Source organism: Hyperolius riggenbachi, chromosome 3 (assembly GCF_040937935.1).
Source record: "Hyperolius riggenbachi isolate aHypRig1 chromosome 3, aHypRig1.pri, whole genome shotgun sequence".
Taxonomy (NCBI): Eukaryota; Metazoa; Chordata; class Amphibia; order Anura; family Hyperoliidae; genus Hyperolius; species Hyperolius riggenbachi.
This window is the reverse complement of record NC_090648.1, coordinates 43,214,925-43,221,042: the sequence shown is the minus strand read 5'-3', so window position 1 is coordinate 43,221,042 and position 6,118 is coordinate 43,214,925.

Sequence of the window (6,118 nt, the reverse complement as noted above, 5' to 3'; positions counted from 1 at the left end):
CACAACTAGGTGTGAAATTGTAGCTAAAATGAATCTTCCTTTGGCAGGCCACTAACAACTAAGTGTAAACGTCAATCATTTGGCTTGTTACTGCCATACAGGGCTTGTAACCCAGCAGTAGACTAGGCAACCAGGCACCACTGTGGCCATATCTAGATTGCCTTCTCAAGAGGTACCATACTTAGGATTATGAAAGTAATATCATGAGATTGGTAATGTCCTACTGGACGTTTTGTACCTTTAAGGAGTTGGGGTAAGTCACAACTAGGTTATTAAACTTCTCAGTTACAGAATACCCTACAATACTCGCGTCCAGTATTAATGTGATCTATATTCTTTGGGGGATCGTGCATTTGCTATTATTTGTGTGTGATGAATGTGTTTTGAGATTTGAAAATGTCATATATTTTGGACTTAAGATTCCAGCCAAAAATAAGATGCACCAAAACCCCAGCCCAGGGGCTGGCTCTGAGATCAGCATTCAGAGCAGATCTTTATGAAAGAAACGCAGCATTTTTAGCAAACCGTTCTCCATTTTACCATCATATAAGGATTGCAAGCAGCTAGCACGAGAACCTAGGCTAGCTGCCATTTCGGCTTTTTTTCTGGAACCATAAAACCCTCCATTTTCTTGGATTTTCCACACAAAGGACATATTTCTTCCAAAACTTTAAGTATTCCCTTCTTTATTTTTAACTTTTATTTTACCTGGGCTACTCCCTCTCTATAATTGTATCTTTTATTAATGTTCTGTGTAGATTATTGATATTGCATTTACAATAAGCAACCTAAAGTAATTTCCTCAGCTACATACCTGCTTTCCACACTGTAGAAAGAATCTCAGCCTTTCTGAAGATTCCCTACCCTGAAGTATTGTATTGTTTTAGCCTGAGCAGTGTGTTTAACTATAATAAACCTGCAAATGAAAATAGTTAGAGTAGGTCCTCTGTCCTTCACAGAGGTGGTGGCAGCCCTGTACATAAAATATTGTGTAGTAAAGTTTGTGTTGCTTGCACGCTCCTTCCCTAGCCTTTTTGCGGCACAATTCCAGTGGTTTCAGCGCATCGATTGCATCCACGAGGTTGGATAGTCTGTGTGTTGAAATAGGTTGGAAAGCATTGCGCGGTCTGGCCACTAGACAGTCATGGTTTAACCACTAGCAGACCAGACGGCTATGACTGCTTTGAAACCTCAGTGTCCTTTAAAGAGACTCTGAAGCGAGAATAAATCTCGCTTCAGAGCTCAGTTAGCAGGGGCATGTGTGCCCCTGCTAAACCGCTGCTACAGCGCCGCTAAACGGGGGTCCCTTCACCCCCAAACCCCCCACTGCAACACTTGGTCGCAGGCTTGGTCGCTCCTGGAGGCAGGGCTAACCGCCGCAGCCCTGCCTCCAGTCGCGTCTATCAGCGGCGCATCGCCGCCTCTCCCCTGCCCCTCTCAGTGAAGGAAGACTGAGAGGGGCGGGGGAGAGGCGTAGATACGCGCTGACAGACGCGTGTGGCGCAGGGCTGCGGCGGTGAGCCCTGCCCCAACCAGGAAGCGCTCCCCCGCTGCACGGAGGGGGATTTGGAGGTGAAGGGACCCCCCGTTTAGCCGCAGGATAGCGGCGTTTTAGCAGGGTCACACATGTCCCTGCTAACTATGAGGTCTGAAGCGAGATTTATTCTCGCTTCAGACTCTCTTTAAAGCAGTGTGATTGCTCGGATTGGCTCCTGCCCAAATTTGGAAGCTGTCCTGTTGGTGTGACAACAAGAGTGAGCAGGTACAGCGATGTAGAGAGTAACGGCACTGTGGGGGTTGAAATCTACGCCCTGGCAATAAAAATTGACCACAAATGGGGTGTAGATTTCGTATCTTCTGCAGCATTTTACAGAATACATATTTATGGCACTGACTGCCCTCAAAAGAGCTCGCAATCTAATCCTACCATAGTCTACTAATCCTACTCTATTACAAAGGTGACAGTGCTGGGCTGACGATGTAGACGCGTTGCTGGCCTCCAAGCTAGCAAGAGCGCACAGGGTGAATGGGGAGAACAATGCCCTTGGCTAAGTCAATTTGCCAGGCTATTCACTGGCCAAAGAAGGTCAGTGATATGCTAAATTCTCAGTAGAGGCAGTTGTCTAGAGACAGTTTATTGTGTGTACAAGGCTTTAGGCCACTTTTTTTTTGGTGAGGAACCAGTTAAAGCGGACCTCAACTCTACCACAGCTCCCAATAAAAAGTCTTTATTTCACATATATTTGCTGAAGAAATTCACTTCTGTCTTTAGGCAGATCAACTTCTCTAATTTGGTTCTTGTAATTGTGAATAGACTGTGGGAGAACTCTGCTGAGGCAGCTCTCCACATGGTAAGGCTTAAATGGAACCCGAAGTGAGAGGGATATGAAGGCTGACTTGATTGTTTCCTTTTAAAGAGACTCTGAAGCGAGTCTAAATTCACTTTAACATTCAGTCATGTTAAGAACTATAACCCCTTCTAAACCGCCGCTATTCCGCAGCATAACAAGGGGTTTATACCCCCCCAAATCCCCTCTCCTGACTGGGGAGCGCTTCCTGAATGAGGCAGAGCTAATGGCTGTAGCTCTGCCTCTCAGCGCAGCAATCCCGGCTGATTGGTGCCTCTCCCCGCCCCGCAATCTTCCTTCACAGAAAGGGGCGGGGGAGAGGCGGAGATCTGTGCGGCGATTGACGCGCATGGAGGCAGAGCTACAGCTGAAAGCTCTGCCTCCCGGGCAGCAAAATCCACATCCAAGAAAGTCATGGATTTTGCAGGGGGGATTTGGGGGTATAACCCCTTGTTTTGCTGCGGGATAGCGGTGGTTTAGAAGGGGTTATAGTTCTTAACATGACTAAGTGTTAAAGTGAATTTAGACTCTTCAGAGTCTCTTTAAAGGGGAACTTCAGCCTAAACAAACATACTGTCATCAAGTTACAATAGTTATGTTAATTAGAATAGATAGGTAATCTCTTACCCACCCTGTTTTAAAAGAACAGGCAAATCTTTGTGATTCATGGGGGCTGCCATCTTTTTGGTTGAAAGGAGGTGACAAGGAGCAGGAGACACAGTTCCAACTGTCCTGTGTCCTGATTACCCCTCCCAGCTGCACACGCTAGGCTTCAAATGTCAAATTCAAAATGAAAAAAAAAAAAAATTGCACCAAAACAGCTGAATGAGAACATCAGAAATCCCATCATGCTTTGCACAGCATCAGGGGAAAAAAGCCTGGGCAGTTTTCTTCTGTGCAGCTAAAAATGAGGCTTGTATAAGAGAAACAAAGTTATGATGCTGTGAAACTGTTAAAGAAACACCGAGCCTTTTCAGTGCTGCTGAGTCGATTTTTAGTCCGGAGGTTCACTTTAACTACTTTAGGAGCTTGATAATTGAAATATTCTCCCTGTTTTGATGGCTGCCAGGGTGTAGATTTCAGTCCACTGCCGCCGCGTGTTCTTGCCACTTACTTCGCTCCCTACGATCGCACTGCTGTCTCACCACCGCAGCTCACTCGCTCTGCCATCTCTATAACGGCAGAGACCTGTGAGCGGCTTACATTGATAGGCAGGGTCAGGAGCCAATGACCACAGGTCTTGACCGGATCACAGGTGGCCTAGGTTGCGATGATTCATTGCCATTTCTTATAACAGCGGTATCTGGTCTTTAAGGGGGTAGAGACCGTTGGTACTTAAAGAGGAACTCCAGTGAAAATAATGTAAAAAAAAAAAAGTGCTTAATTTTTACAATAATTATGAATGAATGATTTAGTCAGTGTTTGCCCATTGTAAAATCTTTTAAATCCCTGATTTACATTCTGACATTTATTACATGGTTACAGTTTTACTGCTGGCAAGTGATGTAGCTGCTGCTTGCTGTTTTGTAAACAGCTATTTCCCACAATGCAGCAAGGTTCCCAGACAGGAAATTGCCAGGAGTACATACTCAAGAGTTTTCTTGTGGGAGGGGTTTCACCACAATATCAGTCATACAGCGCCCCCTGATGGTCTGTTTGTGAAAAGGAATAGATTTCTCATGTAAAAGGGGGTATTGGCGACTGATTGGGATAAAGTTCAATTCTTGGTTGGAGTTTCTCTTTAAGTGGTTAAATAATGCACACTACCGGCTGTCCTGCTGATCCTCTAACTCTAATACTGTAAGCCATAGACCCTGAACAAGCAAGCAGATCTAATGTTTCTAACAAATCTGACATGATTGGCTGCATGCTTACTTCAGGTGTGTAATTCAGATACTACTGACCAGAAGGATCAGCAGCACAGCCAGGAAACTGATATTGTTCAAAACAGGGGTCTCAAACTCAATTTACCTGGGGGCCGCAGGAGGCAAAGTCAGGATGAGGCTGGGCCGCATAAGGAATTTCACAATCGCGGCGCATCGCCGCCTCTGCCCGCCCCTCTCACTCTTCCTTCACAAAGAGGGGTGGGGAGAGGCGGCGATTGACGTCAGGAGGGGCAGAGCAGAAGCTGAAAGCTCTGCCCCTTCCAGGAAATGCCGGCGGATTGCCCCCCGGGCGATTTGGGGGCTCTGTAGCCCTCATTTAGCGGCGTGGATGTGGCGGATTACTTGGGAGCATTGAAGCGAACTATAAGGAAGCTTTTGCCGGCGAGGGCCACAAAATATTGTATCGAGGGCAACAAATGGGCCGCGAGTTTGAGACCCCTGGTTTAAAAGGAAATAAATATGGCAGCTTCCATAGATTGGTCTTATGGCTTGGGTTTCTTTAACCCTTTGTGTCTCCTGCAAACGTTTGACCTAGTAAAACTTGAGGTTTTTTTTTTCATAAATTGTACATTCCCCCCCCCCCCCCCACCCACCCACCCTCATAAAGGATATCATTCTGTGGCTAATATTTTAGAGCAAGGATGAAGTTCTGAATCTTTTTTTTTTTTTTTTTTTTTTTTTTCCCCCCTCTAACCTATCTGTATGATTTTGGGATGTAGGAGGGAATTTGTGCACGCACAGGGAGGACACGGGGGAGACCTTGCAGACAGTGTCTGTCCTAGATTCTAACCGGGGACTCAAGTGCTGCAAGCTTAGTGTGCTCACCACTAGAGACTTGGGTCGGGTACCTGCGGGTTACCAAAAATGCGGGTTGGGTTTGGATACCCGTTTTGAATGTAATCTGGTTGCGCTGTGGGTACCAGATTTACCAGCAAGTTTGTTGTGGTGTGGGTAGCAGGGCTGCTGTGCACCAGTCTGAAAAATTAGACCTGCAAAGGGGCAGGTTAGGTTCCTGCGGGCTACCTGAAATGCAGGTCTGGTTCAGGTACCTGTTTTAGATTTTAATCGGGTAGCAGGTGTGGGTACCAGAAAGCGGGTAGTGTGGCTGTGTGTGCAGTTCTGAAAAATTCTGAAAATGTGCAGGTCTGAGAAATTAGACACGTGCAGGCCTCTACTGTCCACCAGGCCCAAGTTGGATTGCGATCAGTTCATTTTCAACCTGCATACATTTGCATTCAAAATTCAATTCATTTGCCATACTATAGAAAATCCTATCCGTTGACCATTCTTTGATTATGGCCACCTGCCAAGAGCAACTGCCCATGGCAGCTGGACATTGTGGGAATGACTCAATAAAAGGGAGTTTGAAAATGGACACATCAAATCCTGCCAAGCTGACTGGGTCCATTTGAAAGCTGCATAAACCTAATCCTGTATAAACTCAGAGCAACACGTGAGTTACAGCGGCCCACCCCGGCTCACGGATACCAATCTGGTGATGGGATGAGGGGACAGGTGGGGTGGCCCCAGAGCTTCGGCAACCTTTTGGGAAAAAAACTGCCATAGTTTCAAAAAACTACTTATTTATGAGCTTATGGGACCCCTACTGGTTCTAGTAGAGCTTTCTTACCTGGTGTGTGTGTGCCTTTGCTGTGTTATCTACGCTAACAGGCTTTTCTCAAAGTGCAGATCACAGATACTACCCTTTTCAGATTAGATAAAGACACTCTCACCAGAAGGTAATTGAGCCCCCTCTCCCTTTTCCCTTCAAAGAGTTTACATAGTGATTGTAAGCCTTTTATCTATGTGATGTTTGCTGTTGGAGGGACTGTAATCTGTAAAAAAAAAAAAAAAAAAAAAGCCACTTTTCCTAAGGCCTCTTTT